A 14,154-nucleotide genomic window follows, 5' to 3' on the forward strand; every position below is an offset into this window, starting at 1 on the left:
CAGTTATTTTTAAAGTCATGTACACACAGGGCAGGTGAAGAGGAAAGTTGGACAATTATCTAGAAGGTCCTAGAGGTAAAAGACTGTTCTTTTCACCTCCTGTCCCTCTGAACAGAACCCTATAGAGTACCTGAAATATTGTAGACCAATCCTCAGTAAGAATTCTATAAATTGAACTGAACTTGTAGAAACCTGTTTTGCCCTCGCTTTGTTATTACTGACTTGAGTTCCATAAATTACCTAGATCATGGTGTAATTCCCCACTCTCTTCTTAATGGGAGGCTGGGCCGTATTGGCCAACAGTCACGTGCCCCACTTCTACCATGCAGGGATGGAAATGACATAGAAAAAGAAAGGCACAGAGAGAAGAACTGAGCCATCAGGGAAGGTGTAACTATGCAGGGAACTTCTTCCCCCTTTGGTCAGTTTGTCTGACCGCCCCCCGCCCCATTCTCCTTCTGGACTCCCTCTGACAAATACATAATACATAATCTCAATTTTTCTAAAGAAGTTCAGATCTGGGGATTTTTTAAATAATAGAAAATAAATTCTGATTTTTTTTGCATTTGCTTTAAAATGTAAATTTTAGCATATCAAAATCTAAAACCTCTTCTACAAATCTGTGCCAGTTTGATTTCTTAAATAAAATGAAAAAACTCTCCAAAGGCAAGGACTGTCCCAATTATCTTTTTCTCCCTTGTGCTAAGCACAAAGGTTGACATGTGGTAAATGTGTCAAAACAGTGGCTCAATAGACGAATCAAGGAAAATGGGCTTCATTTTCATCTGCTCTATGTAAGTACATAAGTTAGCAAATTTTACTGTCCAGATGATGGGAACATAGTACTTGACTCAAACTCTGAGAAGCAGGCAGCAGCTAAAACTCCACTCCATGCCCTAGGGATATGATACAGACCATGATGGATAATTTAAGGGATAGAAGAACTGTTTAGTGCCCGTCCTGAAGGCAGCGGTGCTGACCCAGTACTCAGTCTCTACACAGGTAAATGTCTTTTCTGAGGTCTGAGTATTAAAGTGATGGCTACAATAGCCAATATGATCATAAGCAGAAAAAAAAATAGATTAGAGACCATAGAGGTATTGTTTTCTACAGAAACAGCTTTTGAAACATATTTTAAGTGTAAAATTTGATTATTTTTAGTAAATTGAGTGGGAGCAGGTTGCTGACCTCCTGCTCTGCTTCTCTGGGAGAAACAGACCACATTAAATCCATTCATTGGGGGAAATTTTAAAATGTGGGTTATGTGGTCTCATTTGCATAATTCTAGACAGTATAATGAAGGGGAATGCTTGATATTAGGACAGAAGATCTCATTTTAACCAGCTAGTTAGGAAAGAGATTAACACTAGCTATTGTCAGGTATATGATATTTAAACTGAGTGATCTATTTAATATGTACTCTTCATTAGAACTGGGTGAATAATGTTGGCAAAATGTTAAAGGCGGATGTTACATTCCTTTGATGGGATTTCACATATTTGGTATAAATGAGTTATCTCGTGTGGCAGGAATTACGAGTCAAGTCTATGTAGATAAACCACTGGCTTGTCAGATCTGAGTAAAGGGGGTGTTTTATCTTGGCAGACATTTACTACTTACTGATTAAACCAGTAGTTCTTCACCAGGGGCAGTTCCCTTCTCCCCCTGAGGCATTTGACTGCATGTAGAGACCTTTGTGTCACAACTGGTTAAAGGGGCACTACCAGCATCTAGTGGGTCCAGGTCAGGAATGCTGCTACTCAGCCTATGAGGCGCACAACAGCCCTCCCAAACAACAAAGAATTATCTGGTCCACAATGTCAGTAGGGGAGAGATTGAGGAATGACAGGCAAATGTCAACTTCTAGTGCTTTCGAATTCACTGCTTTCCTTTGTGGGGCTCCTTTGTAAATGATCTTGTTTCATTTCTTCATTGTGTGATTAAATTATTCGATGCATGTATATCTAGCATCTACCGTGTACGTTGTGCTGGGGATACAGCCGTGAACAGCCACCCTAGACGGCATTGTGGAATGTGTTGCGGAATTGTTGGTTGATACAGTTGGAGGGTGCTGTTGGCATGCCGAGCCTGGAGGCTCTAGGGACAGCTGCCCGATGGGGAATTCTTCCACCCAAATGCCAACAACACTGAGTAAAGACCAAGTTGCTGCCAGTGGAGACCTTCCATTTCTGTAGGAGATGCAGACCACAGACAAGTATTGCATGAACGAAGGGAGGGAGGGGAGAAGGAGCCAAGCAGACCAGCAGTGGTAAATGCTCTATAGAGAACAGACCAGGATAAGGAGATGAGGTGAGGCTGGTAGTGGCAAAGTCAGGGACGTGTGCTCATCTTCACACATGTATGTTTGGCTGTGTGGTGGGAGCAGTGCTTCTCCAGATCAGGGGGCTGGGTGGGTCAGGGAAGGCCTGACATGAGCAGAGTCCTAAATGGTGAGATGCAGCCATCTGCAAAGATCCATGGGAAGGGCGTTCCAAGCAGACGGAACATACTTGTCTGGCAATCTTGAATAAAATGCCTCACACACGTAGCCCCATTCCAGGTGGGTACTCTGTGACACAGACAAGTCTCTCAGGTTGCAGGGGTATTTGCTAGCATCTTCAAGAAGGACTGATGGGCAGGAAGGCAGATGACCCAGGGAGAGTGGGGAACTCAAAGCAGGTCTGCATTCTGAATATTAGCTGTAAGGTAGGGCTTTCTATGTTTGGCATTTGGTTCTCTCTCTCTCTCTCTCTCTCTCTCTCTCTCTCTCTCTCTTTTTAAACTGATAAACAGGGGCAATACAGGGGCCAAAAGAGGTCTAAGCCAGTGTGACTGACAACAGCAAACATGAGAGAAATGGATTAACGATGTAGCTACTAATTATCCCATAGATCAAGTCTGCCACCGAGAACAGCTGCCCGCATGCCGCGGTAGCCGGGGCTGGGGACATGGTAAGGACTTCTGCTCCAGGAGTAAAAATAGCCCAGAGATTTGAGAAACTGGATCCCGTGTGCTAACTCTCCAGGATGCTCACTGCCAAGAGTCACCATCCTTTTATAAACCTTTTCAAAAGCTCCAACATGTCCTCCACGCAAAACTCAGCAGCAGAACTTACAGAGAACAGGTCCTCACACCTGGCTTGTGTGTTCTGAATCAGCAAGTGAAGACCCCTCTGTTTGAGATCGTGGTGTGATTTGGGCGTTAAAGCTGTGTTGAACCGAGGGTTTGGCAGTGAGCCCAGGGCCATTTCGCCCCTCTTGTAAAATGAGGCTGACTGGTGCTTCAGCTGGATTTCTAACAGTCTAGTTTTTAAAGATGGAGGTTTGTTTCATCATCACAGAAAAGGAAAGAATTGACCAATAATGGAGAATTACAAATCCAGATGCTATCTGTCTTTGGGGGACCCCTCGGGTTCTTGTTGAGAGAAGTAAATTTGTTTATAAATACATATACAGTGTTTGGCAAATGCCCCCAGGGAGTGCTCAATCATGAGTAGCTGCTAAAAAACTATTGCTTCTGTTGTTAGAACAGCGGCTGGCTACACCCGCCACTACTCACTAGCCACTGCTCATTACCAGGTGCTGTTCTCTGTGAAAACTTGCGCAGGAAGTGCTATTATAGTATCTCGATATGTTTCACAAAACTTTGAAACTCATACTTTCATGTACCCAGCTATCCAGAGGTTGGCCAGCTGCAGCCCATTGGACCACATCTAGGCCGCTGTGTTTTGTTTGGTTTTCTTATAGTTTTATTGAGATATATTTCACATACTGTGAAAATTCACCCACGTACATTGTAGACTCTATTGGATTTTAGTGTATTGACAGAGTTGTGCAACCATCACAGCAATCTAATTTTAGAACAATTCCAACATCCCACAAAGAATCTCTTGTACACACACACACACACACACACACACACTCATTCTTGATATCCTATTCCCTACCCCAGCCACAGGATACCACAAATCTACTTTCTGTCTCTCTGGATTTGCCTGTTCTGGACTTGGCGGATAAATGGAATCACACAGTACATGGCCTAGTGCAACCAGCTTCTTTTACTTAGCTTAATCTTTTCAAGGTCCGTCCGTATTGTAGCATGTGTCAGTGCTTTGGTTTTTTAATTTCCAAATGATATTCCATTGTTTGTACATACACCATTTTATTTATCCATTCATCAGTTTGTGGACATTTGGGTTCCCACTTTTTAGTTATTTTTAATATTGATATGAACACGCATATCATATCAATGTTCCATGGGTATGTCTGACATGGACATTGTGTGTATAAACATGTGTTTATACATGTTTCCATTTCCCTTGGGTAGACACCTAAGTGTGGAGTTTTGGCATCATATGGCAATTCTATGTTTGATATTTTGAAGAGCTATCAAGCTATTTTCCAAAGTGGCCCCACCAATTTACAGTCTCAATAGCAATGTATGAGTGTTCCAATTTTTCCATATCTTTAACAACACTTACTATTGTCAGCCTTTTTTATTTTAGCTATCCTGGTGGGTGTGAAATGATTTGCATTTCCCTAATAATTAATTATGCTGAGCATCTTTTCATGTGCTACTTGCATTTATTCATCAGAGAAATTTATTTTCAGATCCTTTGCCCATATTTAAATTACATTATGTGTCTTTTTATAATTGAGATATGAGTTCTTTACATATTCTGGGTATAAGTACTTTGAGGTCTACCAGCTGTTTTTGTAAATGACATTATTGAAATACAGCCATGTCCTTATTGTCCACAGACACCTTCCTGCTAAAATGGCAGAACTCAGTAGTTGACTAGAGACCATATGGACTACAAAGCCAAGAATATTTAATACCTGGCTCTTGTTTTGAATGAAAATATGTCATATTTTTTATAAAAACATAAAACATTGATTTGTTCCTTCATTTATAGAACATCTTTTTTATTTTACAAGAATGTTGAAGGTTGTATAAGTAAATGTTGAAGACAGAGCTTCATGTACCAGAAGGTGCCTATCAGTTGTGCCTCATGTTTTTGTACCTGTGGTTACACAGAAATCCCAAAGATCCTAAGCTTTCTAAAAATATATGCTCTCATTGTCAGTCAAGACAGCGATTTACTGAATCTCCGCTCTAGTTTATAAACCTCTGAACAGTGTAATCAGCATAATGCTCAGTAGAGCATTGGAAATGCCCTCACATGCTTTTGGTGGAAAACAATTTATGGGATTTTTTTCCCCCAGCATAGATCATGAGAGATTTGGGGATTTATTTAGTTGCCGTTATCCAGGCAAATCTCCTAGTGACCTTGTTGGGATCTTGATCTTATTTAAGACTAGAATATGTGACTCATGCTAAGTGAAGTGCCCACAGAGGAAAAGCGAGCTGACCCAAATCTCCACACGCCTGCCCCCCCCGCATACACCCCCGGAAGAGAGGGACAGACAGCAGCAGAGTCTGCAGTTGGAACATAAATGTTCTGACAGTCCGAGGACTCTCTTACTCATGGAAAATGCTTTGGCTGGTTGGTGGTGGGAAAGGGGGGACAGGGCTGATCAAAGACTTGCACCCACCAAGGCTGCACCCGCCAAGAGCTCCTGGGTTCTATTCTGGATGAAAATTTCTGCATGAGACCAGGATACATGTCTAATTGTCGTTCCTACTCCAAGACCAAATTATATATGAACAGGCTGAGGCCGATAGAGTGTACAATTGTCTTTAAACAAACAAACAAAAAAATTTTGGAATGAAACCATAGTTTGTGGTCATTTTCCCTGCTTTTGCTTCACCTGCCTACTTCTACCAACTTGCAGATTTGTGCTGCTATAGTTAGGTTTTTAAGCCAAAATTATTTTTGTTATTGAGTTATTTTATTTGTGTCGTGCATTTCTCACTCTCTTATGCCACGGGATTTTTCTTCATGTCCCCTCCGTCAATTCTCTCCAGAACCCACCCCGGACAGGTTTCATCCACAGTGAAGCACTTCTCAAGGTCACCTGTAACTTCCACATTATGGAATTCAGCTACAAACATTTATTATCTAATGGTTTCTGTGAGTCCGGGATCTGGGTGAAGCTTAGCTGGGTCATCAGACTCAGGGTCTCTGATAAAGGCTGCAGTCAAGGTACTGGCCCAGGGTCTCTCATGAGAGTGCAGTAAAAATGTTGTTGGGGCTGTGGTCTTATCAGAGGAAATGCTCCTGCAGTCACGCATGAGGTACTTAGCAGCTGGTTGTCGGTCAGCTGCTCACCCCCCCCCCCGCCCCCGACTTCCTCACCACGTGACTGTCTCCACAGGTGTTGACTTTCCTCAGAACAAGCAAGAGAAGGTGAGCAAGATGGAAGCCAGAAGTTTTTTTGTTACTTAGTCCTGGACGTGATATTCTATGATGTGTACCTCATATTGTTTGCTAGAACAAGTCACTGATTCCAGCCCACCCTCCGGGAGAGGCAGTTCACCAAGGGCCGGGGTACCTTTCAGAATCATCTTAAAAGCTGCCACAACCCACAGGGTCCTGTATGATTTGACGCCTCGTTACCCTCTAACCTCAGCTCCTTCTGCCTCTGCCTTGGCTCACTTGGCTACATTACCTTTACATTGTTCTTCAAACACATTAAACATGCTCCTGTGTCAGAGCCTTTGCGCCTGCTGTGTCTTCTTCCTGGGGTCGTTTCCCTCCAGATATCTTCGCCGCTGCCTCCATCTTTTCCTTCTGGTTTCTGCTCAGCTATTCTCTAAGGGGACTTCATGATCACCGTGTATAAAACAGAAACTCTTCCCCTCCCATATCCCACATACTCTGTGCTCATCACACCTGCTTCTCCACCACTGATGTACATAGTTCTTTATGCTTTATCTTCTTTTTCTGGGAGATGTTAAGTTCCATGGTGCATATGCCTCGTACCTCTTATTCCCTCCCTCATCTCTGATACTTAGGAAATTGCCTGGCAGGCAGAAGGTGCTTAGAGACTTGTGACGTTATTGGACTGTTGGTGGTTTTGTAACCATATTAACTAAACCAATCAGACATAACTTTGACTTTAACTGATCTTGGGGCTTATTGCTGGCACTTGAATGGTGACTCCACATTTTTCAATTCTTCTCCCACTCCTCCCCCTCCCCTTTTCTCTTGTTTTTATAATTCATCCCTCCATCAACTAAAGTAGATCCTGAGTCATTTGTCTTCAAAACCACTGCATGATGGCAGGCTCCCGAAATGGTTGCATATCTGAGAATTGTCATCTCAGTCTGGTTCCTGGTTCAGTTTTGTTTTATATCTGTTTGGTTTCTAGACTTTGGAACTCTAATTTGTTCTTAAAATTTGAAAATTTTACCAGAATCCATTTGTTTCATTTATGTGTTTTTCTCTAGTTTATACTGATTGAGACTTCCATGTGTCAGGCAATAAGCTAGACTAACTTTTAATATTTCTTCCATTAATCTGTCTAATAGGAAGCCTTTCTCAATCTATATAATTGGTGTTTTTTCTTTAGCTCAGGAAACATGCCTGCTCAGATTTTCTTTCCTTCTATTTGGTAGGCTCTGATCTGTTTATTGGGAAAACCAAGTATCCATATTTTAGGTCTTTACCATTTCTCCTTCATTTCTATCATCTTCTATTGCTTTCATCTCTATTTTTTCTTATGAATCCCAGGAGTGAATAGGCCTGTAATAGTGTTCTATTCACAGATTCAATACATGCTAATGTTTCTTCTGTACCTCTGCTGGTGACTATGGCAGTTTTATTCATTTATCACTTATTTATGTGTCTATTTTTATTCATTTATTACTTACTGTTATTAGCCATTATCATTTTATTACTTGTTATTATTTTATGATTGCTTGCAATCATTTATTCCTTCCTTTCTTTTTTTTTAAGTTTATTTATTTTGAGAGAGCATGCACATGCACACACAAGCAGGGGAGGGGTAAAGAGAGAGGTCGAGAGAGAGAGAATCCCAAGCAGGCTTCTGTCAGCGAGGAACCCCACATGGCACTTGAACCCACGACTGTGATATCATGAGCTGAAATCAAGAGTCAGATCCTTAACCGACGGAGCCACCCAGGCACCCCTCCTTTGTTTCTTATAAAGGGACCGCATATCCTTGCCTATTGTCAGGTCACTCGCTGTGCCTTCCTATGGACACAATGATTCTGTGCTCCTTAACTCCGGACTTAGCCATATGACATCTTGTTGCTAATGGAATGTGAGTAGGTATAATGTACACCAAATCCAACCAGAAACTTTAAAAATTGTGCTAGGATATTTTTTGAAATAGATCTTTCATGCTTCTTCCACATATCATGGACAATGCTGCTTTTGTTCCTTCTTTTTAATATATTTTAGGAGGTTCCATTTAGGTTTCTTTCTTAATTTTAATCACCATTAAAGTACGGTATGTTTGTGAGGTGCCTGGGTGGCTCAGTCAATTAAACATCCAACTTTGGCTCAGGTCATGATCTCATGGTTCGTGAGTTCAAGCCCTTTGCTGAGCTCTGCTGACACCTTGGAGCCTGGAGTCTGCTTCAGATTCTGTGTCTCCCTCTCTTTCTTCCCCTTCCAGGCTCACACTCTATCTCTCTCTCCCAAGAATGAATAAACATAAAAAAAATATTTTTTAATTATGGGATGTTTGCCACTGAACAGAGTGAATGACTTCCCCTGAGGGGTACCCTTCTTGTTGACTTCAGATCACACTTAGGAGACAAAGATAACAAGCTAGTTGATAGGCACAGCCCTTAAATAAATGTCTAGTGTCTAGATGTCCTCCATCTGGTGTGGCACTGCAGGACTGGTAAGAGACGCTATGTCTTACTGCCTGGTGAGCCGACTAACTAGGTAAACCAAAGTCTATAGTTTTCGTTCCTTGTAAGAAACGGTAGATAAAAACTATATCCCCTCGACTGTGCTTATCTTATTGTACTCCCTTCCTTTTATCATCCTATTGTATGCTACACTGTTAGATTCTTCATCTCTAGTGGAGGAAGACAGCAAGGCCTTAATGGCATGTGTTGTAGGAATTAAATGTTCTCAGACATCTCACATGGGAGGAAGTGGTTTCCTCTGGCTTGTGAAACCCCGTCTCAGAGGAAAAATACCAGCATAAGGAGGGGTGATACATAGACTTTCTTCCTTTGCTTCCCACTCCTATCTGATGGCCATATCTCTTCTTTAGATGTTGGCCATCCCTCCTCGGGGCTTGGATATCATTGACCTGTATTCTAAATTTCTAGATCCCCATAGCTTTCTTTCCTCTTTGTATTCGTGAATATTTCAATGGGCAACACTTCTTATTAGGCAGCATCTAATTTCATCATTTTCTCAAGTAGCTGCAAGAGAGTGTGGCTGAATTTCTACCATTCCCATTCTAAGAACATCTTTTCCAGCTCAGCAGAGTCATGGGTGATATAAGGACCTTCATTTTCCTTGGCCTTTTCATCTGGATCCTGGGTCTTGATGAGACCAGAGTTCTGGCAGGGACACGCTGGCTGGTGGTTGGGTTTCTTTTTTTCTGCCATATTTTAAGGTAAGTGCTAGCAGTTCCAGGAAAGCATCTCAACTGTGATTTCTTCAAACCTGTCACATCCCAGAAAGTGTCCAGGTCCTGCATCCAAATTCCTGCTTTACTACTTACTAGTGGTGTGACCTTGAACAAATAACCCAAATCCAGTGATTTTGTTTCTTCATCTGTAATGTGGCAGTAAAATGTCCACATGTATTTAAGTTTATTTATTTTGGCGGGGGGGTGGGGGGGGGGGGGGGGGGGGGGGGGGGGGGGGGGGGGGGGGGGGGGGGGGAGGAGAGAGAAAGAAAGGTGCAGAGAGAGGGAAACAGAGGCTCCAAAGTAAGCTCTGCCCTGAGAGAGAGCAGAGATCCCAATGCAGAGCTCGAACTCATGAACCATGAGATCATAGCCTGAGCCTAAGTCAGACGCTCAACTGACTGAGCCACCCAGGGGCTCCCAGTGCCCACACGTTTTGGGCAGTATGACGCTTAGAGAAAATGAAAGCATTATGCTTGAGAAACAACTGTCACGAATTGGGTGCTCAATAAATGTTGAGTGTGGGACTACAATTAATATAATAATGCCATAGTCTGATATTGTAGTTCACATTGATATTTGATATCAATTCATATTGATATTGTGGTTCGCACAGAATGTATTAAGAATAATGGGGGTTGGGTTGTATTATCCAGGTTAATCCCGTGCTTCTGCAGCTGCATTTGTCAAGCTGATAATTAATTATCTGTGTGACTTTGGAAAAGTTCCATTCCTTTTCCATGCTTCTATTTCCCACTTGTAAAATAAGGACCTAGAATTACATCAGGGTAGCAAATAGGTTTAATCTTTATTGTTCACTCTAGGTGATCAGTACTGGGAACTGAGAATACAGATTTAAAAGGATTCTGAGGTGGTGACTGGGCTCAGAAGATACATTTTCCATAATCTATTCATGATGCCTAACATGGGTAGAGAGGCTGGTCATAGCTATCCCAAATTTATCAGGTCTAAACTAAATGCTCTCTAGGGATTTTCTCATCTCCCAACCCTCTAATTCTTTTTCTGGGTCTTCTGGATGGTCCTTTGTAATTGGTGACATCCTAATAGTAAATGGATGTTTACTATCAATGGAGTGAAAAGTAAGGCATGGATACTCTAGTTAAGACTCTGAAAGGAGAGTGGTAGACAATGAAGCTGCTTCTCCAAATGGAATGAGAGTTTCTTTGAGACTCCATTGCAGTTTGAGTAAGAAGGGAGGAAGGAAGGAGGGCGGAAGGGAAGGGAAAGGGAGGAAAGGAGGGGGAGGGGAGGGAAGAAGGAGGGGCACCTGGGTGGCTCAATGGTTAAGTGTTTGCCTCTGGACTTAGGCTCAGATCGTGATCTCACAGTTGTGAGATCGAGCCGCTAGGCAGACTCAGTGCTGGGTATGGAGCCTGCTTGGGATTCTCACTCTCCCTCTCCCTCTGCCCCTTCCCTGCTCATGAGCGTGCATACTCTCTTGATAATTCCCGCAAGTTATGTGTATAAACCACATCCCAGTGATGCCATGTAGAGTTTGGAATATTATTTGGTAGTAGGTTTCTGTCCATTAACATTTAGCCATGGATACACTGGTGGGTTTAACCAAACTAGAAACAGTTATTTCCTGATTTCTAGTTGAAATTTATAGGTTTCTAACAGTCGTATAATTATATTAATGGGTACTACATATAGATCATTTTAGAAATTGATTTATCTACTTCCTTTGATATTTAGGATCTAAGACAAGAGTGTCTTATTTCTGGGGTAACTTGGTTAACTCGAGTAATGAGACTTGACTTTCATGAATCTTCAGGAGGAAATCATGTGAAGCACTTCTCAGTCTTGCACTTTTGTGAGGAAAAATAAAACACCCACTTGTCCTTTGGGTATTTTATGCATCTTAAGCACAACATTCTCCCTGCAAGTCAGGGATATTTGCCTTCATTGTAAAAGCTTTTCAGGTATCAGTTTGCTACTAGGTCTTCTCTCTACAGTTCCTATTTGTAGGCAGGGTCTATTCTTTATACTTCCTTTTTATATGCCTCACTTCAGACAGCTAGAGCATCTGTTGGGTCCTGTTCTTGTGAATTTGTGATCTCAGGCAAAACGAAAATCACCATACTGTTCCACTAAGTATGATGAAAAAAATATTTTAGACGTTGTTTTCAGAATCCATCCATACCATACCTGAATTTTGTCCACAATGTGCCTTTATCAAGGCTCTATGATACAAGGGCATTTGTATAGGGGGAATTTATGAATATGACAGCAGCAATAAGCAGCTGAAAATAATCTATGAGACGTTTTCAAATTACCCCTCATGAGCTGTAGTCATTGTGAAAGATAATTTGTGGTTCTCACAGAATACCCTGCAAATTGGGTCTTTCATCTGCGATGTTTTTTATAGTGGAAACATTTCATTTCTCATATTAACAAGTGATAACTCTGCATTTGTTAATCTAAACAATTTGATTTATATTTTTCTGCGCTGAGAGGCTGTTGACATTTCAGGGTAAGTAATTATTTTCATTGCCAACTGCTGTTTGTGGTGACTGTAGGCAAAAGATAGAAATCTGAATATACATAAGTATTGTTTTAATCATTTTCCTTAAAGACTATTCATAAAACGGGAATCTGTTTTCCTGAGTTATCGTCTATACTTAGAAATCTAATGGGACGTGGGTGTTGATGAGTGAGGAGTCTAGCCACGTTCAGGGTTTTCAGCGGTGTACTGGAGGTTTTCTCACATGACCACTGTGGGCTGGGGATAGGGTTGACCTTCAGTGTCACCAAACCTCTGGCAGAACACTGTGCACTCATGGACTTAAATGAAACAGTGAAATAGTGAATAGCAATAGTGAAAGGAAGCACGTGTTATTGGCCTGGGTAGCTCCCGGCTTTTGTAATGCTCGTTCAGTCATCTCGGGGCTGCTTGCTGGGCTTTCATGACCAATGATCACAAAAAACACCCCTCACCATGCCTGATACCGAGTGCAAGCTCTGGAAAGATTTGGTGAAATGGGGATGACATACAAAAAGATCTTCTAAATCTCCTTTCTTTTATTGGCTTCTTGACCAAGGACTTACGGCCCAGCGCAAAGGAAAGAATGCTTTTTTTCACCTTCAGAGTAACCACGGTCTCCTTAGACTGGATGCTCAGCCTTAGGCAGAGCAGAAAGGAGGCATCAGGGCTTGGGATGGAGTTGTTGGAACAGCCAGCCTTCTCTGGGGTCTGTTTTTTATCTTAAAATCCATCTCAGTTTTCAGTCTACTCTTCAACATATCGAGGTTTATTTTAACATTCAGAAAAAAATTAACATCAAAGTTGATACTCCTCCCCCCCCCCCACAACTCAGAAAATCATTTAGAAGAACTGCTGCTCTAAGAAGATGGTCCATCTTCAGCTTGTGGTATGTGTGGGGCCCACACTAGTTGTGAGGCACGGTGGGCAGGTGTAGATGGCCTCTGTGATAATTCGGGGAGCATAGGTGTGTGTCCTACAGGGTGGGCTGTGGTAGGTTCATGCATACTTCCCTTGGCCTCTTTATACTATTGGCCAAGGCTCTGGCTGCATTAGACAGGGAGAAAATAACTCCTGCCTGTGTGGACCTCCCATTCACATTCCAGGTTAGGGAATGGACTACTAATTTAGGATCCAAACTGATTTTTACATGGCCTGAAGGAGTGAGTTTAGAGCCAGTACCCTGAATGGCAAATGTGTTTTATCCTTTGAACCAATTCCAATTGATTAGTTCTGGTTGCCTATAGTGCTGTCTTAAGAAGGCATCTGTGTTGCATCAAGGCTCAGCTGGGAGGAGTGCTGGGATTGATTAGCGATGTCTGTCAAGGCCTCTGGAGGGACAGCTGACCCTATATTTGCCATTTTCTGCTTTTGACATGTCCTTAACTCCTCTCTGTAAAAGGATTTTAATACTAACAGGTGACTCTCAATGTGAGCTAGGGATTCATGAGAGAGAGCAGGTAGATGACATTTTAAGAAAACTGAACATGAGAAAATGCAAATTTATAAAATGCATAAATCTGGAGCCAATTATTGCCATTACAGAAAGATTCCATGAAAGGTTCCTTTAAATAGCGAGCTCCCCTACTGCATTAAAATGATGATTTAATTTACAAAAATTCACTTTGCATGCAACTCTTCAGGACTGTGTGGAGGAAGGCAGGCCACACCTGATTTTTTTAAACCTTGGCCCAAACAATATTCAGGATGGCTCCTGCCACCTAACTGGAGTCTCTTGATAATTTCCACTCTCTCCAGACTTCCTTCCTACTTCCTGTCCCAGAGTGTTGAGTAGACAATCTGGGTGGTGGTCAACAGCTGCTGGCTTCCACCCTGCCGCGGCTGCATTTCATTAGTGGGTAAACTGATTGCTCCGCGTATGTTTATGTGTGGGTGTGGTTGTACAAGTCTGTGTGCTCAGTGCACTATGGATGTAGATACAGACACACACAAGCCATTATCTTGCTCTCAGCCCACCCTAAATGCGTTCCTGCTGTAAGAGTTATAAATGGAAGGTTCCAGTCGTCTGGTGGATACAGCCTCCTGGTAACATGTGCCCCCGACTCCAGCTCCCCGTCCGCTTAGTGTTTGTTTATGTGCTATTTACCCTTGCATCAGAAAACTTCC

General features: G+C 42.2%; 1 protein-coding gene across 1 annotated transcript in view; it reads left to right on the forward strand.

Moving 5' to 3' along the window:
* The window catches only part of CACNA2D3 (calcium voltage-gated channel auxiliary subunit alpha2delta 3), an 833,443-nt gene that overhangs the window by 686,178 nt on the left and 133,111 nt on the right, over positions 1–14,154 (forward strand). The gene's annotated exons all lie outside the window — the stretch shown is intronic.

The sequence above is a fragment of the Suricata suricatta genome, chromosome 12 (assembly GCF_006229205.1).
Source record: "Suricata suricatta isolate VVHF042 chromosome 12, meerkat_22Aug2017_6uvM2_HiC, whole genome shotgun sequence".
Classification (NCBI taxonomy): Eukaryota; Metazoa; Chordata; class Mammalia; order Carnivora; family Herpestidae; genus Suricata; species Suricata suricatta.